The following is a 23,222-nucleotide window of genomic DNA, read 5'->3' as shown; positions in this document are numbered from 1 at the left end:
TTGCCTAGATAATCTCTCTAACAATAATAATAAAAAAAAAGAAAATAATATTTGCCAATTTGTGATCACTTTCACTTTTGGTTGATTATATAATGCTTTTATCCAATCTATAAAAACAGTCGGAATTTCAAATGTACTTAACACCTTAAATAAGAAGTCCCATTTTAGTCTGTCAAATGGATTTCTCTGCGTCTAATGTGCCCATTATTGCTGGTTTCTCTTCTTTTTGTGCTACAGTTAATAAACTCATAAATTTAACTATATCATTTACAGATCTATTTTTAATAAAATCTGTTTGATCTATATTTATTAATTTTGGTAAATATTTAGTTAATCTATTAGTTAATAATTTAGATATAATTTTATAATCTGTATTTAATAATGATATAGGTCTATAAGAGGAAGGTTGTAAAGGATCTTTCCCTTTTTTGGAATAACTGTTATTAATGCTGTTTTAAAAGATTCTGGTAGATCATGTGATTCTCTCATTTGATCTAATACTTTCAATAATACAGGAGTTAACAATTCCTTAAATTCTTCATAAAACTCCAGAGGAAAACCATCTTCTCCTGGGACTTTATTATTCTGTAATGACATCAGAGTATCATACACTTCTATCACAGAAAAAGGATTAGATAATTCTAATTTTCTTCCATATTTAACATAGGTAATTTAATGTGATAAATATTTCTTTTTTTTAATCTTTCAGAGATTCAGATTGATATAATTTTTTTGTAAAAATTTCTAAAATTATCTTTTATTTCTTGCATCTTGTTCTTGATACTTGTTGAAGTTTTAATTGCCACACTAATACTTTTGAGCTCTTTCAACTAGTTCATAATATTTCTGTTGAGTTCTCATTATATCTCTTTCTACTCTATAAGTTTGTATTATATTAAATCTATTTTTTTCCAATCATCTTCTTTATCTTCATTTTTTTTGATATGTAATTCCTCTAAATTTAATATTTCCTTTTCCAATTGGTCTACCTCTTTCATATGTTGTTTCTTTATCTTAGATGCATAACTTATTATCTGACCTCTTAAATATGCCTTCATGGAATCCCATATAGTAAAATTATTCATTACTGAATTTTCATTAGTTTCTAGAAAAAAAATTATCTGTTGTGTCATAAAATTATAACAATCTTTTCTCTTTAATAACATTGTATTAAGTCTCCATCTATAACCTATATTTTGTTCATCCTCCAATACATTTGACAAAATTAAAGGTGAATGATCAGATAAAACTCTCACTTGATATTCTACCTTTTGAACGCGGGCTTGTAACTGTGCAGAGACTATATAAATATCTATATATGAATTTGTTTTATGTCTAAATGAATAAAAAGAGTAGTCTCTATCACTTTACTTTTTATAATTTTACTACCTGATCTATCTAACTTTGGATCTAAGGTGAAATTGAAATCTCCTCCTACTAATATTTTCCATTTTACACTCGTTAATTTGCATAAATTTTCCATCATCAGCATTTGGTCCATAAAAACATTCAATAAAGTCCAATATTCTGAATAGATTTGACAAGTAACGATTACATACCTTCCTGCTGTATCTATAGTAGTATTTAATATTCTAATTGGTAAATTTTATGTATTAATATTACCATACCTAGAGGTATGGAATTAAATTAAGATGGCAATACAAATCCAACCTAATCTCTTTTCAACTTTCGATGCTCCTTTTCCGTCAAATTAGTTTCTTGCAAAAAAGCTATATCTACTTTTGTTTTTTTAATATATATTAGTAATTTTTTTTCTGTTTGATTCTGTATTCCATTTATATTAATACTAGCAAACTTTAATTTCCCTGCCATCAGATACCTCTATAAGATCCTTTGTCTATCCATCCACCTTCTCCCACTCCTCCCACTTTCACAGTGTTAGCAACATATTATTCTTAATTAATCTAAGTGTACAAGGAGAAGAAAGAAACATATATAGAAAAAAACAAAATAAAAGAGAAAAGAACCCCCCCCCCCCCCACCAAAGCCAGATGATGTTTTAATGGCTTTAACTCCCTGATCTATACGGGTTGTGGTAAAAACCACACTTACTCACATGATTCCGCAATAGTCAGCTCCATTTTCCCAACTAACTCACTCGAAATACAATACATTCCCCCGTTGCATTATGAATATTAATTCAAGAATCTTTTTAAACATGTACAGATCAATTGTAGGTTAAAACCTTCCTCCCAATTAAATGCTCTCAAAATTTTTGGGTACATCTTAACTCTTTCACACTCATAGGGACCTTTCAAGTATCAATAGCCACCTGCCTCTCTCTTTCTGGCAAAGAATCAGCATACAACCTTTGCCTCATTAGGATCTGAAAAAAAATCTATTTTGTCCATCTGGGACAAAAACTTTTTAAACTGCCGGATACCTCAAGGCAAAGGCACGACTTTTTTTTAACCCCACAATACATTTTAAACTGCTTTAAATTCCTTTCTCTTTTTTTAACAAATCAAAACTTATATTAGAGTAAAAGAAAATCTTACTCCCATTATAAACCAAAGGTGATTATCTTTTTTTTCACCTGTTTAGCTGCCAGTTCTAAGATCTTCTCTCTCACTTCATAACGAAGACATTTAACAGGTATCGGACAAGGTCTCTGATCTGGTTGTGGCTTTGGTCTCAGTGCTCTATGTGCTCTCTCAATCTCAGTGTCTCCTTGGAATTCAGTTACTCCCAAAGTTTCCAGAAAAAACATCTTGATTTCCTGTCCTTCATCGCCTTCTTTAAGTCCAACAATCTTTATGTTATTTCTTCTGCTGATATTTTCTAAAATGCGCTCTAGTATTTGCCAAAGCCCTTTCCTGCTCACGGTGTCAAAGGCTTTGGTGAGGTCAACAAAGGTGATGTAGAGTCCTTTGTTTTGTTCTCTGCACTTTTCTTGGAGCTGTCTGAGGGCAAAGACCATGTCAGTGGTTCCTCTGTTTGCGCGAAAGCCGCACTGTGATTCTGGGAGAATATTCTCAGCGACACTAGGTATTATTCTATTTAGTAGAATCCTAGCGAAGATTTTGCCTGCAATGGAGAGCAACGTGATTCCCCTGTAGTTTGAGCAGTCTGATTTCTCGCCTTTGTTTTTGTACAGGGTGATGATGGTGGCATCACGAAGATCCTGAGGCAGTTTACCTTGGTCCCAACAAAGCTTGAAAAACTCATGCAGTTTGGCATGCAGAGTTTTGCCGCCAGCCTTCCAGACTTCTGGGGGGATTCCATCCATACCTGCTGCTTTGCCACTTTTCAGTTGTTCGATTGCCTTATATGTCTCATCCAGGGTGGGAACCTCATCCAGCTCTAGCCTTAGGGGCTGTTGAGGGAGCTGGAGCAGGGCGGAATCTTGGACTGAGCGGTTGGTACTGAAAAGAGATTGGAAGTGTTCTGACCATATCGGATGTCCCCCAAAGTTCCTCAACATGATTATCCAACTGCACGAAAACCAACAAGGTCGGGTCAGATACAGCAATGAGCTCTCTGAACCCTTCTCCATTAACAATGGCGTGAAGCAAGGCTGTGTTCTCGCACCAACCCTCTTTTCAATCTTCTTCAGCATGATGCTGAACCAAGCCATGAAAGACCCCAACAATGAAGACGCTGTTTACATCCGGTACCGCACGGATGGCAGTCTCTTCAATCTGAGGCGCCTGCAAGCTCACACCAAGACACAAGAGAAACTTGTCCGTGAACTACTCTTTGCAGATGATGCCGCTTTAGTTGCCCATTCAGAGCCAGCTCTTCAGCGCTTGACGTCCTGCTTTGCGGAAAGTGCCAAAATGTTTGGCCTGGAAGTCAGCCTGAAGAAAACTGAGGTCCTCCATCAGCCAGCTCCCCACCATGACTACCAGCCCCCCCACATCTCCATCGGGCACACAAAACTCAAAACGGTCAACCAGTTTACCTATCTCGGCTGCACCATTTCATCAGATGCAAGGATCGACAATGAGATAGACAACAGACTCGCCAAGGCAAATAGCGCCTTTGGAAGACTACACAAAAGAGTCTGGAAAAACAACCAACTGAAAAACCTCACAAAGATAAGCGTATACAGAGCCGTTGTCATACCCACACTCCTGTTCGGCTCCGAATCATGGGTCCTCTACCGGCACCACCTACGGCTCCTAGAACGCTTCCACCAGCGTTGTCTCCGCTCCATCCTCAACATCCATTGGAGCGCTCACACCCCTAACGTCGAGGTACTCGAGATGGCAGAGGTCGACAGCATCGAGTCCACGCTGCTGAAGATCCAGCTGAGCTGGATGGGTCACGTCTCCAGAATGGAGGACCATCGCCTTCCCAAGATCGTATTATATGGCGAGCTCTCCACTGGCCACCGTGACAGAGGTGCACCAAAGAAAAGGTACAAGGACTGCCTAAAGAAATCTCTTGGTGCCTGCCACATTGACCACCGCCAGTGGGCTGATAACGCCTCAAACCGTGCATCTTGGCGCCTCACAGTTTGGCGGGCAGCAGCCTCCTTTGAAGAAGACCGCAGAGCCCACCTCACTGACAAAAGGCAAAGGAGGAAAAACCCAACACCCAACCCCAACCAACCAATTTTCCCTTGCAACCGCTGCAATCGTGTCTGCCTGTCCCGCATCGGACTGGTCAGCCACAAACGAGCCTGCAGCTGACGTGGACTTTTTTACCCCCTCCATAAATCTTCGTCCGCGAAGCCAAGCCAAAGAAGAAAAATTTTCTAAAATATCAATGTTTTGTGTTAATTGTTCTTTCATGCAGCTGTTTCATCTTGTACCTTCTTCATTTGTTCCTTAATGCCTTGAATTTCAAATTCTCTTCCTTTAATTTTTTTTATCCAAAACTTCAAACCCTTTGTCCACCTGCTACATCAGTTTTTTTAACTTTCCTTGTAAAACTCTTATTTTCAGCTATATTCTCTCCACATTTCTTAACTTCTTCCGTTAATAACATCATAGATTGCTGGAAATTATCCCAGGTAATTCTTCACATCAGCTGTTGAACTAAATGTCTCTTTCATTTTCCCCATCATTCTGTCCATAAATCCTTGTTCAGAGCGTTTTTCTTGCTCTTCTTTCTGTTCACTGGAGCTAGAAACCTCTTGAGCCTTTATTAAACTGCCTCCGGTTTTTTTTTGCACCTGAGCATGTATGACTCCTCGCGCATGCGCAGTCACTTCTTCACCTGTAGCAGGCGGCCATTGTCAGGAGAGACCCTGCACAGCAATGTCCAAGGTCTCTCCAGCTCCCAGCTTGTCTCCCTTGGCCAGTACTTTATGCACAGCCCCTGGATCCTTCGTCAAGGTTGGTCCCTCTTCTTTATCTTGATCTTTCTCTTGCTCTGTTTTTTGTTACCACAGCTGGTTTTTCTTTCTTTGGTGGCATTTTAAATTATTCTTTAAATTTTCAACTACTTCTTTCTTCTATTTTCCTTAACTTTTTCAACCATTTTTGACTCTTTTTCTCAACATTTTCGAGCAGAGTAGGGATTTTTAGTCTAACCCCATGTCATCACATGATACACCTCCTCTCATCACCGTTTTTGATGAACTCAGGCACCTAAAGAATTAGCATGTACCCCTGGTCATTATGGATAAAATGGCTTAATATAAGAGAAAAATGTCCTGTAGAATTGCATCAACTTAGCCCTCTGTTTCTACCCTTTTGTTTCCACCCCTCTGTATCACGCCAGGATCACTGCGATCCTCCCCCAATGAGTCTGGATCACCTTGAACCTCCCCCCCCGATGACCCTAGGATCACCATGCACCTCTCCCAGTGACTCTGGGTTCACTGTGGACCTCCTGTACACCGCGTGGCAAGGGACGGAATCGGCTGTGATTGTCAACCCTTTCTCATGGTGATGGCATATCCAAATCTTATTAGTCCACAAGGTGTTGGAGGAGTTTGTTGGGAGTAGGGGGAAGTAATGCATTAAAGTAGGTGGGTGAGTTAGTGCATTTGCAGATGGAACATGGATTGGTGGAGTTGTGTAATGATGTTTTGAAGGATATAACAGGATATTGATCAATTACAGATAATCCAGACAAGTGTGAGTGTTGCACTCTGAAAGATCAAATGCAAGAGGAAAGTGTAAAGTTAATGGCAGGACTCTTAAAGGTATTGATGGGCAGAGAGATTGGAGTCAATATCAAGAACTACTTGAAAGCAGCCATGCAAGAGATACGGTGGTAAAAAAAATAAAGGCAGATAGCATGGCCCATATTGGTCAGGACACTCAATGCAAAAGTAAGGAAGAAAAATCACAGCTACATAAAACTTTAATTTGACCATGATTGTGCATTTCTGGTTGTCCCAATACTGGAAAGACATGGAGGCTTTGCAATGGCTGCTGATGAGATTTACCAGGAAGATGTCTGGGGCTGTTTAGAGCCTGAGAGACCTGAGTGAGTTAAAACTATTATGAGAGGCATAGACAGGGTTTATTCTCGACCTGTTATCGTCGTCATATTTTTCTGGGTGATCACATTGAGTGAGTAACTGCTTTCAAAGAACAAGCTGCACCTCCTTTTCCTAATATGAGGCATGTGTAAAAATACTGAAGAATAATCATTATTTCATGTGATATTATTATAAATATCTTTCTCTTGTGTCTTCCCAAGACTGAAAAACAAAAAAGAAAAATACTCCTTCCCTTCTGTCTTTACAAAACAGCAATTTGCACATAATTTCTGCAACTTGTAATTTTGAGTTGATTTAAGTTTGGGGGAAAATGTTTTTAAATTTTTAAAAATCTTTTTAGCAAGATTAAAAGCTGACATGTAGGGATCAAGTGACAACAACCTGGAGATGGACAGCACAGCAACAAAACTTCAGAACAACCCAAATTCTTTAGGTTATGATAACAGTCCATAAATGGACCCCACATCTTTTGAAAGTTAATATTTGACTCTTTAATGCCGTATCTAATTTTTTTCTAAACTTAAACAAGACATGATATCGCTGAACCATTGTGTGTGTGTAGGTGGAGTATTGTCTTTCCATTTCATCAAAATTGCACACCTGGCCATCAATAAAGTAAAAGATAAAATTCGGTTGGAGTCAGTAAAACGTCACCATCTTGAAATGATCCGAATAGAGCAACTGAAGGGCAAGGTTCCAATTTGAACTTCAGAATCACTGAAAATGTTTGAAAGATTATCCTATCAAAATTTTTCTGAACCTAAGAAGCATCACCAATCTTACATCTGTCACATAGAGGATTTATATCTGAATAAAAACAAAACAATTTAATTTTAGACATATGAACTCTATGAACCACTTTAAATTGCAACAAACAATGTCGTGCACAAAAAGAGGTCGTATAAATCAGATTACAAATGGAGTCCCAAGCCTCAACTGAGAATGAAAGATTCAAATCCTGTTCCCAATCATTCTTGATTTTAACTAACAAGGCTATCCTTAAATCAAACAAACTATTATAAATAACAGATATTAAACATTTATGTGAAAGTTGTAAATCAAAAAGTGTGAATGGGAAAATGTTAAACTGAATTCTCAGATGGTTGTTAAAGATCGCTTGTATTTGCTTGAAGAATGGTAGATATCTGCTGGTTTGGCCCACACTTATTCCTTTCTCAATATCAATTAAAAGAAACAAATTGACTCAATTTTTCATTGATGTTTGTGAGACCATGTTTAGAGATTGGCTGCTGGGTTTTTAAACTGTACAGTCAGGACTTCCAATTGATTATGAGTGCCTTTGGGACAGACTGAGTTGCTTTAAGGTACTATTTAAAGGAGAGATTTTTTTTTTCAGACCACAACTTTTATAAGTGAATTAAGAAATTTTCAATCATTTCAACAAAAACTTTAACTTTTCAATTTTGAGCATTGTGCACAAAACAGAAAAATCAATATTGCCCATTGATGTTTGTGGGCATCATTGTCCACTTATGAAAGGACACATTTGTAATTAAAATCATCGGTTTGTCACAACAAATGAACTTAAGTAAACACTGGATAGAATATGACTGCCTAAGTAAAGTGATACATTAGCTAAAAAAAAGCATGTTTATTTCAAGTTTCAACAACAACAAAAAAAATGAGGTTTATTGTGGCAGCTAACAGAACTGCACAGATAGAGAAGGAATAGGAAGATTACACAGGAATCAACTGGCTACACCAGAGAATAATTCATTTTTATCACTGACAGCAAGAATTGTTTGTCAGAAATTCTGGGGATTAATTAGTTTCTACACTGGAATGCATTCATCTGACATGAGTTTAGCTGCATGACTTGTGCCAAAACAAAAGGGGCACGTTTTCTGGATAAACTGGGAGGAAAATTAAGAAGTAAAACACAAAAATCTGTAGACACAATGCTGGAGAAACTCAGCAGGTCAGGCTTTATAAAGCAAAAGTAAAAATACACGACCGACGTTTCAGGCTTGAGCTCTTCATCAAGGTTTGGAAAAATGTCGGCAGGCAACCGAACAAAAGAATAGGGGGGAGGTGTGGTCACAAAGGCAGGAGATGATAGGTGGAGAAGGGAGGGAGGAGACAGTAGTGATCAGGGGAAGAAGGATGACCGGGTGAATAGAGGGAGGAGAGAAGGAAGGGAAAGGGGGGAGGGGGAAGAGGAGTGCAGATTAGCAGAAACCGGAAAAGTTGATGTTAATGCCATCAGATGGGTGGTCTTAGTGGGATAGTACATAAGGCCAAGGACAAACATGTGAGTATGGGAGTGTGACACAGAACTGAAATGGTTGGCTACTGGGAGGTCTCTGTCATTAATGCGGATTGAATGAAGGTGCTCAGTGAAGCGATCTCCCAATCTGCACCCAGTCTCTCCAATGTAGAGAAGGCCACAAAGGGAGCACTGGATGCAGTAAATCAGTCCTGTGGATGTACAAGTGAAGTGTTACTTCACTCGAAAGATGTGTTTGGGGCCCCGGACCGAGGTGAAGGAGGAGGTGTGGCACAAGTGTATCATTTCCTGTGGCCACAGGTGAAGGTGCCGGCGGGAGGGAAATTGGTGGGAAGGAAGTCATGGAGGAAGCAGTCCCTACGGGAGGCAGAAAAAGGAGCAGAGGAAAAGATGTGCCTGGTAGTGTGATCTTGTTGTAAATGCTGGATATTCTGGAGGATAATGTGTTGGATGAGGAGGCTGGTGGGGTGGTAGGTGATGGATAAGGGGAATTTCATGTTTGTTGCATCTGGGGCAGAGGGGGCCAGGGCTGATGAGCGGCAAATGGAAGAGATGTGCATGAGGGCTGCGTTGATGGTGGCAGAGGGAAAGCCACATTTGGTGAAGAAGGCAGACAGTTTGGAAGATCTGGACTGGAAGAGCTCATCTTGGGAAGAGATGCGGCGGAGACAGAGAACTTGAGGGAAGGGGATAGAATCCTTGCAGGTGACAGGGTGTGAGAAAGTGTAACCAAGGTAGTTGAACTTGTGGGAGTTAGTGGGTTTGTAATACATGTTGGTGGAAAGATTGTCTCCCGAGATGGAGGCAGAGAGATTTGGGAAGGGAAGGGGTTGGAGTTGGACCAGGTGAGTTTGAGATCTGGGTGGAAGTTGGCAACACTTCACTTGTGTATCCATAGGGTTGATTTACTGCTTCCAGTGCTCCCTTTGTGGCCTTCCCTACAATGGAGAGACTGGGAGCAGATTGGGAGATCGCTTCACTGAGCACCTTCGCTCTGTCCGCACGGAGGCTTCCCAGTAGCCAACCATTTCAGTTCCATTTTATACTCCTATACTCATGTATCTGTCCATGGCCTGATATACTATCCCACCAAGACCACCTGTAAATTGAAGGAACGACACCTGATTTTCTGTGTGGGCACTCTCCACCAGATGGCATCAACATCAACATTTCCACTTTCTGCTGACCTGCTCTCCTCTTCCCCCCTCCCTCCTTTCCCCCTCTATTCCCTTCTCCCCTTGATCACTGCTGTCCACACCCTCCCTTCTCCTGCCTTTGCGACCAGATCTCCCCCAACTCTTTTGTTCGAACGCCTGCCGAGATCTTTCCATACCTTGATGAAGGGCTCAATTCCGAAACGTCGGTCATATATTTTTACCTTTGCTTTATAAAGGACACTGCTTGACCTGCTGAGTTTCTCCATCTTTGTGTTTATACTAAGGCATCAAGACTAACCTCCTTGTTTATTGAATTAAATCAGATCGGACAATAATTTCAGGCTAAACAGGTATAACATAACATGATAATTAAAATCTTCCATTGAAGGAATTTGGTGAGAAATGCCAGAATCACTGATGCACTAAAATGCAATCATTATTATTGCTCAAGGTGAACCACTGGAAGTTATAGGGTTAATGACAGACAAATAGAAAATTGAAATATTAATGATCCTATTATTCAGTGAAGAAATTCACCAAGAACTGCTGTTGTGATCATTGACTTTAGCTTGGCACAAGAATATTTTATTTGTAGTTTTCAAAATTGACCTCAACAGTTTACACGTCATCAACAGTTTTTACAAATTTGTGTCAATTACAACTTATCCTCGTCCCATCTATGGGAATTTTCTGTTGAGTTCAAACCTAACATTCCTTCCCCTTTCTCCCTCCCCTCAGCCCATTCCCTCGACCTCCAACATTTAACTCTTAGACAATCAAAGAAAAAATATCTGTTTTATATAACCCTTTTAAATATTTTATGCACATGTTTGCATAGGAGTTCTGGGTAAAAGAATAAGTAATTACAGGACCATGGAACTGGCTTTGCAGGTATTAATATCATATTTTGTTTGCAAAAAGAGTGGCAGAGAGGATCCACCCCCTCCCCCATCGACGTGATCTACCGGGACCATTGCCTGAAATCAGTGAACAGGTGCGGACTCGAAAGGCCAAAATGGTCTGTTTCCGCTCCGTAAATGGTTATATATGGTTATATGGTTAATAGTATAAGCTAATACTTTGATGGAATTAATCAGCAATTAAGCTATTTAGAATGATTCTTCAAATTATTTTAAAAGTCCAATTTGGGCTGTAAATGCCTATTTTAGCAATTGTGCAACACCACACAAAACATATGGAAATCTGCTTCCCTTATGCATTCCCATATGCAATCAAGAGGACATTATGATTGGGGATCACGTGATGTTTGGTAGATGCTGGCCTAGGGGCTCTCCAAACAAATTCATTTTCAATCCTTCAAAAACACCCAACCCCACTTTTAATTTGGTCAGACAGCTGCAGTATGGACCAGAGGCGAAGAGAAGCGAGCAAATTGCAACATCTATTACTGGGGCTGACGACCTTGAAACTCACGTAATGGCGCCGGCACAGGAACATCTGGGAGGACAAGACTCACTTATTCTTCAAGAGATAAGAAATGGTCATCAATCCCAGCGAACTTGACTCTAAAACCGTAGAAATTAGTTAGTCTATCTCTGGACTGCAAACCATGTCGGGTAAGTTGAACTGCTGCACAGCCAAGATGGGGGAGAGTGTCGGTGTGATGAAGGACCGGTTGGTAGAGCTGGGCTCCTGTTTTCAAATTGAGGAAGGAAAATTATTTTTTTTAATGGAGAAATTCGACCAACTGAAAAACTACAGCTGACGCCACAACTCACGTGTCGTTAATCTTCGGGAAGGTGGCAAGGAAACAACCCTGTTAACATTTTTGCTAACTGGATCCCAACCACCCTGGGATAAGGGCATTTCACCGAGCCCCTGATAATAGAGTGAGCACATCAAGCTCTCGCGCCCCACCCACCTGCAAACCAAAGACCGGGACTTGTTCTGATAAGCCTGCTCAAATATCAACACAGGGGTAAAATCCTGCATTATGCTGCAAGGCAGTCCAGAGAGAACAAGGGTCCTATCATGTACTGTGCTGCTTTTTTTCCCGACCTGAGAGCCATCTTGATGAAATACGGGAAGGAGTGCGACCAAGTTAAGAGTGAGCTTGAATCTAAGGATATTCCGTTTGATCTACTCCATCCAGAAGTCGACGTTAATGCCATCCGGCTGGAGAGTACTGAAAATTAGGAGTTGCTCCTCCACTTTACAGGAGCTTGACAATACACGAGGCCATGGACAGACATGTCAGTTCGGGAGAGGGGTGCAGAATTGATATGGTTGGATACTGGAAACTGATGTGGACAATTCGTCAACTTTTAATAGTTGATGAACCTTTAAGCAATTGGCGTCAAATGCAATGCATATTGAAGGTGTTGAGGATGTGATGGCTCCTACAACATGCTCACAGCTATCCTCCAGATAGTTTCCCTTGAATACAAACTTCTCCTCAGAGAACCGAAAGGCCAATGTACTGAGCAAGTACATTGAGTGTCACTAATTTACTTTTCATGCATTAGGTTAAATGGAGCTCTACATCTGAACGCTGTTTTGCGCTGAATCCGTGGACCTAACGGAAATAGACCAGAGGTAGACTGTTTCTCAGTGACTCCTCAATATCCACTTTTGCTTAGTGGCAAAAATGCATGGGTTAGTGAGAATTAACCAGATTGTAGGTGCCCACAATGTTGTCACTGGCACCAAAAGGAGCAATACTGTAAAGGCACCCTGATGACTCTTGTGATAATGGGAAACCAGTGCTGTCCAATTTTTAGTGAACTGACAGATTTTTTTGTTTGAATTCTTTCATTGACGATTGAGCATGTGTTTTGATGAAGTTGTTAAGAAACCCTTATTATACTCAGTGACTTATTGTTAAAAGGCAAAGTGCCTTTACTGATTAAAATGTTCATTCATCACAGCTGCTGTTGAACTATTGAGTGCCTTTCGTGCATTTGTTATTTAGTTCTTTTGAGTGAAACACGCAAGTCTGCAGGCGCTGTGATTGTCGAATTACTTTCTGCTTCTTCTTTGAAGAAGGGCTCAGGCCCGAAATGTCGGCAGTGCTTTTTATCGGCACTGAAAGACTGAGTTCCTCCAGCATTTATAGTTTTTTCTATAATCACAGAGTCTGCAGACTTTTACGTTTCACTTGATATTAATGCCACCCGTTCGGAGGGTGCCCCTTCCGAAAATGAGGTGTCGTCCCTCCTACTTGTGGGTGGTTGTCTTGGGTAAACTTATACCTCTCATTTTGTTCATTTTAGATTGGTCACAATGTTTGAGCTACCGAAAGAAAATAGACACACACACCGAGAGCAGTTCAGTTTATACAAATGTTTATTACTAATTCAAAAGCTGATTTCACACTACAATATGCAAGCCCTTCCCAACTATACTTATCAATGCTTGGACTGGTCCCAACTGCCAAAGCGAGGCAACGACTGCACACTTGTAGTAGGTTGTCAGGGTGCTGGTAGCAGCTTCTCCACCTCTCCCGACCGGGACGTTGCTCGGACTCTGGCTGTTCTTCCTTCTTGACATGGGGTGTTCCCACCCCTCGGAGAGTCTAAACTTCAGCAGCAGGACCACAGGCTTTTATACCCCAAAAACAATTAATCATGCGCCTACTCCTTCTAACATTTGTCAGTCAAAATCAAAACTGAACATTATATTCTACAATTTAGAAGATTAATTATTATGGAACCAGGATGTTATGATTTCCTGGTTTATCTCGTAGATACAAAGTCTTATTAAAACTTCTTGAGCAAGACAGGTTGTGACCAATTCGTCAATTTCAGAGTGTTGCATTTGACAACTGCTTTCCCTGGGCCTCACAATGGAATTCCATTTCAAAGTGTACTTTCAGATAAATCCCCACGGCTGAGTTTAATTACATCTGCTAGTTCTGAAAGTAAGGTGACCTGAGTGTGGACCCAGTGTCGTCAGTTCCACATAAGCAAAAAGCATCTGGGCACATGGTTTTAATCCTCCATTCCAGTGGTCTCAGTCTGGAAGTTCATGTGACAAGGGACAGACATGTAGGCAAGGGAATGGAATGGGGAAATGAAATGGGTGGCCACTGATATCTCTGCAGACAGAGCTGAGTTCCACAAAGACATCCAATTAACACCTTTTGTTGGTCTGGATTCCTCCCCCAGCCAGCATTGTCTTAATTTTGAGATTTCCCGCTCCTGGCTCAGTTCTGCTTATCCCTTGAATAACAGCTCAGGCCCAAAACATCAGCAATATAACCCTTTTGCCCATGCCTTTTCACATGTCTTCACTCCAACGAGGACATCTACAAGAGGCAGAATCTTAAGAAGGCACCCTCTATCCTTAAGGACCCCGCCACCCAGGCCACGCCCTCTTCACTCTGCTACCATCGGGTGAAAAAGGTACAGGAGCCTGAAGACAAGCACTCAGCGGCACAAGGACAGCTTCTTCCCTGCTGTCATCAGATTCCTGAATGATCAACAAATCACCGGCGTCGCCTTATTTCGACTTTTTCTTTTTCTTGCACTATTTTTATTTATTTTGTACAGTGGTTTATGGAAATGTTTACCCTTCAACGCTGCCGCGAAACAACAAATTTCATGGCCTAATCATGAAAATAGATTCTGACTTTGATTCTGGTGAAATCTTTGGTAACTGCAAAAATCAAGATTTCAGAGGGATTTATAGTCTTGAGGTAGCTGACTGCACAGCAATGCTATTTCTGTCTGGCAAAGTGGACTTTCCTGACAATGAAGTCACATTTCCAGGATGCTGTGCTAACAAAGAGATCATTTACCTTGCATTCCATCACATCTTGGACTTCGAATGAATAAGGAGCCCTTTCAATCCAAGAACTCCTGGTTTTCCAGAACTCAAGACCACTGCACAGGTTTAATCAAATGAGAAGCTGCTGCAGGGAGAAATTGATGTAAAACAGAATCAACAGACAGAAAAAATGGGGGGGGGGAGCATTTTCACATACGCATTTTTTCGCTCCCAGCCTTACGTAAGATGTCTAGCTTAAAGCTGTACTCAAAAAAGTGCTCTCGTTGACATCCTCCCAAAAGTGACCATGGTGGGAAGTTGGTAAGTTGCAATTTTTATGTGGAAATTCATGGAGAGCTTGTTCAAATGCTGGATACTGTTGAACTCATGGAAATAGTCTCTCGAGAGTTCTCTGAAGATCTCTGTGAGTGGCCCTTAAGGAGTATTTGTTACACAGCCCGATTGATTGAACCCTACCTTTTCCGAGGCTGTCTAATGATTTTTGATGCCTCGATCTGGCAGCTGAATACGTTGCTTACCCCTCCCCCCCCCACAACCACCCATGGTGACGCACTCACCCTCAGGCCAAGTCTTCAGCACAAAACAAACAAATCTCTTTTTCAATTAAAATATATTTTAAATCTTAAAATGTACCTGTTCTCTAAATGAAATCAAATGAAATACAAATAGAAACAGGAAAGGAAAAATACTTACGCTCGTGACGTCAGAAGGGAAGTTGCTTTGTAATGCGCTCGTGACCACGGTGCCCCATTTAAACCTGAATAAAGTTGATCGTTAAAGAAACACACACAATTGATTGTTAAAGAAACAAACAACAGAAATCAAGGGAAATGGATACAAGAAGATGGCTGGATGTATTTGCTTCTTAGAGACCTCGCTTCTTAGAGACCAGCATGTCCACCTATGTAAAGCCAGAGACTCCTAGTCTTTCTCCGAGTAGTGGCCACAATGCTGAAGTCAGCGCTAGCTGCAGTAGACAACCTTTAGCCACAGATGACCTCAGGACTGACCAGCCCAACCCAATCGTCTTACAGAAGTACCCTGCCTGCATTTTCAGTGGTGGGAACCGTTCATTTGTCTCTGCTTGGTATCACAAACAAGACCGGCTTGAATACAGGGTCAAGGCTGATGCAGCATTTATTTTTGCTGTCACTTGTCTAGCACAACTTGGAGGTCTCAGATGATGGATCCCTTTGTGAGCGTGTGCTTTCATAACTGGAAAAATTCTGTGGAGAGAGATTGGGGATTTCATAAACATGAATCCACAAAGGAAGATATCTGTGGAAGGAGCAGGAGAGGCGTGTCAATGCTGGAAAGGAGATTTCAACATGTCAATACAGACCAACTGTGAAAGAACAGGTATTATGATTCCTCTCTCATCAAAGTTCTTGGAGTTTTGGTGGAAAAACATTTGCCTTTACGAGGGAAGATAGCGGCTTTTGATAATATGTTGGAGTGGTGGGGGGTGGGGGGGTAATGGACCTTTCCTCTCCTAACTGGACTATGCGGTTAAAAAGGACCCTGAATTGGCTGAGGTGGCGAAAACGATCCCTCGTAACACCACGTACACCTGTCACGGCATGCAAAATGAACTCATAAGTACACTCAGCAGTGTGGAGACAGAGGCTATAATGGAGGAAGTAGGCGACGCCTATTACACTTTGAAAGTAGATGGAACCCATGACCCCACTGGGTGTGAAAATCTATTGATTATCATTCGATTTGTAAATGAGTCATGTGAAGCCACAGAGTGTCTGCTAACCATGGCAAGATCTGGCGAAGATGATGCACAGACATTAGCAGACACCATTTTGGCAGAGCTCAATGAAGTTGGATGGACACATCAAAGATTCTAAGTATTTGATGGGGCTGCTCTGATGTTTGGGAAGCATGGTGGTGTCCAGAAGCTACTGCGAGAAACTGGGTTGTGAGATACCTTATGTGCCTTGTATTAACCACCAGCTACACTTAGTGGTGGTACACACAATGTCAGCAGAGTTAGCTGTTGTGGACTTCTTTCACGTGTCTGATGGCCTCTACAATTTCTTCAGGAAGCCCACAACTGCTGTGCACTATAAGAGTGTGCACCTTAACTGCCTTCTGGGACAGAGATGGGCCACTGTGTCAGACATTCTAAACTCTTTTGATGACATTGCATCTCTTTTGACTTGTCGATCGACTCTTTCCTGGTCTATAGGACAGATGCATGAATGGAGGCTGTGGGCCTGCTGCCTGAGATTACCCAAGCCAATTTCTCATTCATTGCCAAGTTCATGCACACAGTTCTTGCCCTGTTGGACCCACCAGTCTTCCGCAGAAAGGGGACACGATGACAAGTTTAAATATCGTGGCTAGTGCAACAGTTTTCGTAGGGAGACTCCATTGTGACGAGGATTTAATAAGGTGTGTGTAGTGCACTCAATAATCACAAGCGGACTTGAAGCGAGTGATTAAAGGCTTTAATAACCTAAAACACAGGCATGTCTTCACATGCTGCTGGCCTGGTTCCAAGGCTGGTACGAAGGGAGGAGACTAGGGCAGCTCAGCCTTTATTGGGGAATTACAAGGTCGGAGGCGGGCCAGGCTGTACAGTATACCTGCAATCCACCACATTCACCCCTTCTTTTTAGATGAAATCTGGTGGGGGTAAATGTGACAGAGTCCATTGTTACCATTCATACAGTCATTTACAGTTCACAAATCCAGCCAGTCTGGTGGCTTTATCTGCTGCTGTGATCGGTGCAGCACCGATCATGTAGTTGTCTGTTCCTGTGGGGTGGTGACTTGTATAGTGGGATGAATGTCCAGGAGCAGAACTGTATTAGTCTGAACCGCTTCAGTGGGGCATGGGGGTGTTTGGCATTGCAGGGGTGGTAGGGGCGGAGGCCTGAGGGGTAGTGGTGGTAGGTTTGAGCACTCATTTGTCAGCAAGATACAAGGGTCTGGCTGGTGGATGGCTAGGGCTCCCAGGTGCACCTCTGCTGATGGAGCCCCTGTGCGAGCCAGGTCCCGGGACAGACACCGTGTTCTCCCGACCATCCTAGCAGAAATTGGTTATTTTTGACAACGAGGGGAGGATGGGGGCTGTCAAACCATATGAGCACGGAAACTGCATGGAAATCCAGTCCCAATATGACTGGCGTGCCGAGGTGGGGCACGATGAGCAGTTTGAAGTTTTGATACTTCATGCCCCTCATGGCTAGGGTCACTGTGCAGCATCTGTGGATTTCCATGGATTGGGATTTTGACACTAGCACTACTTTACATCTCGCAGGGAATAATGTTGTATGGTGCCTGGGTGTTTGAAACTTTCAGTGCCCCCTGTGGCAGTGGCTGACGCAAATATGGCTGTCCTGGAGATCCAAAAGATGGCCACCCCCATGGATCGCACACAGTTGGGTCCAGAAGAGACACCAGAATTGTCATTGGCCCATGTTGTCTTCCTCCTTTTCCCGCTGTTGGGTTCTCTGATGCCAAAAGTGATGCCGGAAGTTGGTTGTTCCAAAATAGCGAAGCTGGTTGCGGCCTGCATGGGGCACTGCTGGAGGAAGGTTTGGACCGGCATACCTTGGTGTAGTGTCCCTTCCTCTGGCAGCTCAAGCAAGTTGCGCTATGGGCTGGTCAGTACTTGCAGGGTGCTTAGACTGGCCGCGGTAGTCACACCTCGTGTGCTCAGAGGTGGCAGTGGCTGTTAGGGAACCCACGTCCCAAAACGGCAGTGCCCATGCTCCCCTCCAGGCGGATGCATTGCCAGTGGAGTGAGCCTTGCCATTTCGCTGGGCCATTTCAAGCAATTGAGACAGCTGCACGACTTCCTATAGGGTCCTATTGCCCTTCTCCGGAGTCGTTCTAGGATGTGGTCCTTAATAGACTGTCACAGTTACATCTCTGCATCCATAGGCTCGTCCCAGATCTCGTATGGCCCTCATTAAGTCATCAACAGGCTCACTGTGACCCTGACACTGGGTGACCAGAAGGTAACATTGAGTTCATGGGGGCACCATATTTCTGCTGCAATAGGCCCATCATGTCATACTTGTCACAGTCTTGACCAACAGATGAGAAGAGTGGATCATACTTATCTACATTGTCTGTGACCTTGTTGCACCTCATGTAGGCCTTGAGACAGTGCAGCCCATGTCAAATCTGAGGGAGGTCTCTGGATCCCTGGGATTGGTCTCACGCTTCTCCACATGAATTGCCTTGTCCATGGCAGTTATGTAGGTTATTAAATTGCAGCGAGTGATTAAAGGCTTTAATAACCTAAAACAGGCATGTCTTCACATGGTGCTGGCCTGGTTCCAAGGCTGCTATGAAAGGAGGAGACTAGAGCAGCTCAACCTTTATTGGGGAATCTTACAGGGAGGAGTTACAGGGTCAGGGGTGGGCCAGCCTGTACGGTATATATGCAATGGTGTGTTCCACCACAGTGTGGGACATTGCCAAAGTTGCCAGTGCTTCACTGAGACCCACGATCAAATGGATATGTAAAGTGAATATGATGATGGATGATTATGTTGTTATGGGAACTACAGGTTGCAGAGATGATCACGATAGAACAAAACTTCAGAGAGTGTACTTACAACCCCGTTAATTCAGTGCTTGGAGAGATGGACCACAGATTCAGCGAGCGCAACTCGCAATTGGCTGGTGCACTTGTTACACTGAATCCAGAAAATGATACATTTCTTGATGTAAAGCCTGTGAAGCATATTATGGACCTGTCATAATTGCTTGTAATTGAGACAGAATTCGAAGTTGCTTAACAGTTGGGGGAGTGGTGTGTTAGTGCTAACAAAAACTCTTTAGTCCCAAACATAATTAAAAGGGTTGTTAGTGCGTAACAGTGTAAATTCATTCTTCACTCTGAGAGACATTTTTTTTCAGACCACAGACACCCAGTGCTCCACAAAAGAAAGACCCAGTTGGTTCAGCTAGAATTTGAGGGACCTAACCCGAAAAGGTCATCATTTTTGAAAGATTCAGTACCAATACTTGCTGCCTGCAGCTCTTCTAAAGGTAAGCCCTGTGTTTATTTCACTTTATGATTGCCAGCCTTGGCTTTCATAATTGTTATGCAAAATGTTGATTTGAATGATTTTTGGGTCTGTCTGTATTTATTCTGTAAGAGTGGAGTATATAGTCTATTTCAAATGATGTTGATGCACACAGTGCGGGGTGTGTGTGTGAAAGAGAGAGACTTTGCAGTATGTTTTAAAATTGGAATTGGGTTGGTTAGTTGGCTGTTTTTTTTTAAATTTTTTATTTTTCACACCATAAATCACATTAGCCATGATATACACTTTTTCTTTTTCACACATATACAGTGACTTTTTCTCCCCCCCCTCCCTCCTCCCAAGCCACTCCCCCACCCCCCCCTCATCCATTTTAGGTATACAATCTAGGTTGCATTAAACCAGTCAGACAATGTTGTCATTCAACAAAAATACACCAGAAATTCTACTGAGTCCATTCTTTTCTTTCCTTCTCCTTCCATCAACTTAGGTAATGTTTGACGACAAAGTCTTATTGTCAGTATCTTGTGTGTGGTTAGATGCTGTCACAGTGGTGGTACTGGGGAAAATAGAAGTGATGGAAATTTATGGATACAGAACTTTGACCACTTTTCATTTAGTATTTATTTTGTGGGTGAATAAAGTTTGTTTGATTGAAGTTCGACTCATTTATAGCATTGAAATGATGATAAATGCATGTGAAGCCATGTTGCTTTCACCTTTTGTCCTTTTCTACCAGTTTTGCTCCTGGCTTACTAGTCGACAGAACCTCTAGACCCCACCAGTCTATGACCATAAAATTTGTATTGGACTCATTCTCTTTGCAGAAACAGCGCATCATTTTAAAATCTGGGTTTCAAAACACAAACTAGGGTATTGAATGGAAATTTAAGCTATTATTCTTCAATATTTTAAAACGTACTTCCATAAGTTAGTTTACCTGTTTTAAATATACCATTGTAGTGGCCCGCGCATGGAGATGCAAATCGGCCTGCAAAATGGCCGCCGAACACAGTGACTGCGTGGACTGGGGGTGACACTGGTTGTCGTCCCAGGTGACCTCTGTACGGAGGGATAATGGGGAACTCTGGTGGGAACGCCAGCCAACCTGAGGTCGACACTCCAATGATGCGGATCCTTAATGTCAAAGCCAGGGGCCAATATAAGCAAAGCTGCCAGTGAAATAAAGCAGTCTTCAATTTCAACTCTGTGTGTGTGTATATTTCTACACTCATTGTAGCGTGCACACTACACCATTCCAATGCAATCTTGCTTTTAATCACAGGTAAACATTCTAACATTTCTTTTTGAATCAACTTGTGTTTATAACACTGAACTCTCATGTTCATGGAAGTTCCATGAAAGCTTCTACAATTCAGCTTCTTAGATTCCTTCGGAGTCTCCAGGTGGCGCTCATGAGTGAACACGTTTTGGTTTTTGCTCCATAAAATATAATATTTTTAACCTGTATCCACCTTTGAACTAACTTCACAGAAGTCAGAAAGATCTTTATTATTTCTCTATTTATACTTGAGTCTGAAAATTTTGAAGAAATGACTGAAGGAAAAGCTACACGAGCTAAAACCCGGGCAGAAGAAGGTGACGGCCGAGAGAAGAAACAACCAGACATTAAACTAAGTGAGATGACCTTCATTGACTTTTTAAAATTTTTTCGTGATGAATTCAAAGATGTTTGTCGCAAAAAAGACCTAGCTGAACTTCGTACAGCTTTAATTGCCTCAGAAGCTGAAACCAAAAAACAACATATCTTAATTGCAGCTCTTCAGACTGAAGTACAACAAAAAGAGATTAGACTGGCTGAGGTCGAACAGAAACTTTCCAAAGCAATTAAACAGCTAGAAGCGCTCCAGCTGAAAAGCATTGATTCAGAGAACCGTTCCAGAAGACAAAATATTCGTTTGGTTGGAATTCCTGAAGGCATTGAGAAAGGAGATCCCCTGACGTTTTTTGCTGAGCTATTAAAAGAAGCATACCCATCCGAATTCCCTGCTGATCCACCGCTACTCGATAGAGTACATCGTATCTGGAACCGAAATGCTGAAGCTTCTAAACCCAGAGTGGTGATGGTCCGTATGCACTACGTGAGTACAAAGGATAGATTGATTCGTACGGCCAGAAGACTTGGAAATGTGACTGTTCGTGGCTTTAGTCTAAGAGCCTATGAAGATTTTAGTCTGGAGGTAGTACGGGCTCGAAGACTGTTTAAAGATCTGATGTCCGAATGTTTTGAGAAGAAACTGAAACCTGCGCTCCTGTATCCTGCAAGGCTCAGAATTTCGCCGGAGAACCAAGCTCGTCAAATATTCGACTCTGTGTCTGCAGCACGGAACTACCTGTCGGCTAATTTCCCGTCAAGCGCAACCTTTCAGCCTGAGTGACCGATAAAATATGCGGTAGATATCGGTTAATAGTCAGACTCTGATTTCTGACCATTCGAAAAGTAATAGATCATTGTAGCTCTAATTATCCTGTTCATCTCTAACACATTTTTATATATTTTTTTCTCCTCTGTGAGAAATTTTTTAAAAATATATAAGTGTATGTTTAATTTTACATTAATCTATGTTTGGCCTGGAAGTCAGCCTGAAGAAAACTGAGGTCCTCCATCAGCCAGCTCCCCACCATGACTACCAGCCCCCCCACATCTCCATCGGGCACACAAAACTCAAAACGGTCAACCAGTTTACCTATCTCGGCTGCACCATTTCATCAGATGCAAGGATCGACAATGAGATAGACAACAGACTCGCCAAGGCAAATAGCGCCTTTGGAAGACTACACAAAAGAGTCTGGAAAAACAACCAACTGAAAAACCTCACAAAGATAAGCGTATACAGAGCCGTTGTCATACCCACACTCCTGTTCGGCTCCGAATCATGGGTCCTCTACCGGCACCACCTACGGCTCCTAGAACGCTTCCACCAGCGTTGTCTCCGCTCCATCCTCAACATCCATTGGAGCGCTCACACCCCTAACGTCGAGGTACTCGAGAGGGCAGAGGTCGACAGCATCGAGTCCACGCTGCTGAAGATCCAGCTGAGCTGGATGGGTCACGTCTCCAGAATGGAGGACCATCGCCTTCCCAAGATCGTATTATATGGCGAGCTCTCCACTGGCCACCGTGACAGAGGTGCACCAAAGAAAAGGTACAAGGACTGCCTAAAGAAATCTCTTGGTGCCTGCCACATTGACCACCGCCAGTGGGCTGATAACGCCTCAAACCGTGCATCTTGGCGCCTCACAGTTTGGCGGGCAGCAGCCTCCTTTGAAGAAGACCGCAGAGCCCACTTCACTGACAAAAGGCAAAGGAGGAAAAACCCAACACCCAACCCCAACCAACCAATTTTCCCTTGCAACCGCTGCAATCGTGTCTGCCTGTCCCGCATCGGACTGGTCAGCCACAAACGAGCCTGCAGCTGACGTGGACTTTTTACCCCCTCCATAAATCTTCGTCCGCGAAGCCAAGCCAAAGAAAAAGAATCTATACTAATAATATGATTATATTCTTTACTATTTTATTTTTGAGTTACTGAAAATGGCGATTTTTTATTTTTTGTTTATTAAAACTTTTCGCGGTTTTTTTTTACATTCGCCATTTTCTCTTTGTC

At 42.2% G+C, this 23,222-nt stretch overlaps 1 long non-coding RNA gene across 1 annotated transcript in view; it reads left to right on the top strand.

Annotated features, from left to right (window-relative positions):
- The window catches only part of LOC138761301 (uncharacterized), a 41,968-nt gene extending 21,170 nt beyond the window's left edge, over nt 1-20,798 (top strand). The window contains exons 2-3 of the long non-coding RNA XR_011356250.1: nt 19,466-19,597; nt 20,557-20,798. This is a non-coding gene — a long non-coding RNA (uncharacterized lncRNA). The remainder of the gene's footprint in view (nt 1-19,465; nt 19,598-20,556) is intronic.
- Nucleotides 20,799-23,222: the final 2,424 nt, after the last annotated feature.

This window comes from Narcine bancroftii, chromosome 4, assembly GCF_036971445.1.
Source record: "Narcine bancroftii isolate sNarBan1 chromosome 4, sNarBan1.hap1, whole genome shotgun sequence".
Classification (NCBI taxonomy): Eukaryota; Metazoa; Chordata; class Chondrichthyes; order Torpediniformes; family Narcinidae; genus Narcine; species Narcine bancroftii.
This window is presented reverse-complemented; position numbering and strand designations above follow the sequence as displayed.